Source organism: Rhinoraja longicauda, chromosome 1 (assembly GCF_053455715.1).
Source record: "Rhinoraja longicauda isolate Sanriku21f chromosome 1, sRhiLon1.1, whole genome shotgun sequence".
NCBI classification, from domain to species: Eukaryota; Metazoa; Chordata; class Chondrichthyes; order Rajiformes; family Arhynchobatidae; genus Rhinoraja; species Rhinoraja longicauda.
In genome coordinates this window covers 9720170-9722998 of record NC_135953.1, presented here as the reverse complement: position 1 = coordinate 9722998, position 2829 = coordinate 9720170, and the positions used below count along the sequence as shown (strand labels likewise).

General features: G+C 48.9%; 1 non-coding gene across 1 annotated transcript; it reads left to right on the top strand.

The window, feature by feature from the left end:
* Positions 1-243: 243 nt before the first annotated feature.
* Positions 244-350, top strand: LOC144601225 (U6 spliceosomal RNA). Its single transcript, XR_013548269.1, has one exon. It is a non-coding gene; the product is annotated as a U6 spliceosomal RNA (small nuclear RNA).
* The last annotated feature ends 2479 nt before the right edge of the window (positions 351-2829 follow it).

The following is a 2829-nucleotide window of genomic DNA, read 5'->3' as shown; positions in this document are numbered from 1 at the left end:
ACCTCTGACTGTAGCTCACATCCTCTAGTCCTGGCAACATCCTTGTAAATCTTCTCTGTACCCTTTAAAGCTTGGCAACATTTTTCCTCCAACACAATGCCCAGCACTGAACACAATGCTCTTAATGCGGTCTCGCCAACGTCTTATACAACTGTGACATGATCTCGCCACCTCTATACAGCGTGGAAACAGGCGCATCGGCCCAGCTTGCCCACGCCGGCCAATATCGCTTTAGAACGCATAGAGCTCGCTTCGGCAGCACATATACTAAAATTGGAACTATACAGAGAAGATTAGCATGGCCCCTGCGCAAGGAAGACACGCAAATTCAGGAAGCATTCCATTTTTTTTAAATAATTTTTTTTTTAATTAAATTTTTTTTTTTAAAGAAAGCATACGATCGGTTTGCACCACAGCCTGGTTTGTGGTTCACAGCTCTGCCCAAGACCGCACGATATGGCAAAGTTGTAGATGTGACCCAGTTCGTCGCACACAACCAAACTACCCACCATTGGCTTCGTCCACGCGTCACGCTCCGTCTGAAGGCAGCCAACTTAATCCTATCCCACTCTTTCCTTTTCCGACACGCTCCCGCCCTGAACAATGTACAGAAGTTCGAATGTGCTCACCTCCAGACCCAGGCACAGCTTTTACCCTCTGTCATCAAGCTTCTGAATGGTCCTTCCATAACCTAAGGTACTGCCCGATTCACCTCTACCCCATTGTGGATATTTGGACCTTACCCATGGAACTGACGCGCTACTATACTGAGAACTATGTTCTGCAATCTGTTTCATCCCCTTTTCTCTGTCTCTTGAGTTTAACTTGATTGTATTTGTGTAAGGAATTATCTGTTCAGATAACATGCGGAACTAAGCTTTTTACTGTACCTTGGTACGTAACTATAATACAATACAGTACAATACAATACAATATATCTGAAGAAGGGTCTCGACCCGAAACGTCACCCATTCCTTCTCTCCCGAGATGCTGCCTGACCTGCTGAGTTACTCCAGCATTTTGTGAATATACAATATATCTTTATTGTCATTGTACAGGGGTACAACGAGATTGGGAATGCGCCTCCCATACAATATGCAATAATTTAATTAGCTAGTCAGTATTAATTTAAACAACCCAATGAAACAAATTGTAATAGTTTTAAAACAGAATAAAGTGCAAGTAGATCAGGACCGGTTCATAGCAGCTATGGTCCTGGGGATGAAGCTGTTCCTGAGTCTGGAGGTGCGGGCGTAGAAGGCCTTGTATCGTCTGCCCGATGGTAGAAGTTCGAACAGACTGTTGCAGGGGTGTGAAGAGTCTTCGTGGATGCTGGTGGCTTTTCTGAGGCATCGTGTGTTGTAGATGCCCTCCAAGGCTGGTAGCTGTGTACCGATGGTCCTCTGAGCTCTATGGACTACCCGCTGAAGAGCTTTCCTCTCTGCCTCCGTGCAGCTGAGGTACCACACAGGGATGCCATGTGTTAGGATGCTCTCTATGGTGCAGCGGTAGACCAGACTTCTTCAGTCTTTAAAATCTACCTAAATCCACGGTGGCGCAGCGGTAGAGTTGCTGCCTTACAGCATCAGAGACCCGAGTTCAATCCCGACTACGGGCGCTGTCTGTACAGAGTTTGTACGTTCTCCCCGTGACCTGCGTGGGTTTTCTCCGGGTGCTCCGGTTTCCTCCCCACACTCCAGAGACGTGCAGGTTTGTAGGCTAATTGGCTTGGTAAAATTATAAATTGTCCCTAGTGTGTGTAGGATGGTGTTAGGTCATAAAGTCATAAGGAATAGGAGTAGAATTAGGCCATTCGACCCATCGAGTCTACTCCACCATTCAATCATGGCTGATCTATCTCTCCTTCCTAACCCCATTCTCCTGCCTTCTCCCCATAACCTCGGACACCTGTAATAATTAAGAAATGTCTCGGGCACCAGGTATTCCAAGGCAGTCTCCCATCCAAGTACTCACCAGGCCTGAGCTGTATAATCCTCCAACACTTTAGCCACCTCCAACAGGATCCCGCTACTGGCCACATCTTCCCATCTCCACCACTTTCTGCTTTCCGCAGAGACTGTTCCCTCCGCAACTCCCTGGTCCACTCCATGGAGCTGGCTCGAAGGACCGAACGGCCTCCTCCTGCACCTATTTTCTATGTTTCTATGTAACTCGTCTCTTCCCACCCAAACCACCCCAGGTACTTTCCCCTGCAACCGCAGGAGATGCAACACCTGTCCCTTTACCTCCCCCCTCAACTCCATCCAAGGACCCGGACAGTCTTTACAGATGAGGCAGAGGTTCACCTGCACCTCCTCCAACCTCATCTACTGTATCCGCTGTTCCAGGTGTCAACTTCTCTACATCGGCGAGACCAAGCGCAGGCTCGGCGATCGTTTCGCTGAACACCTCCGCTCAGTCCGCCTTAACCTACCTGATCTCCCGGTGGCTCAGCACTTTAATTCCCCCTCCCACTCCCAATCTGACCTTTCTGTCCTGGGCCTCCTCCATTGTCACAGTGTGAGGCCCAGCGCAAATTGGACGAACAGCACCTCATATTTCGCTTGGGTAGCTTACACCCCAGCGGTATGAACATTGACTTCTCTAACTTCAAATAGCCCTTGCTTTCCATCTCTCTCCATCCCCCCCCCCTCCCAGTTCTCCCACCAGTCTTTCTGTCTTTGACGACATTCTATCTCTGCCCGCCCACTCCCCTGAAATCAGTCTGACGAAGGGTCTCGACCCGAAACGTCACCCATTCCTTCTCTCCAGAGATGCTGTCTGTCCCGCTGAGTTACCCTAGCATTTTGTGTCCACCTTCAATTGTAA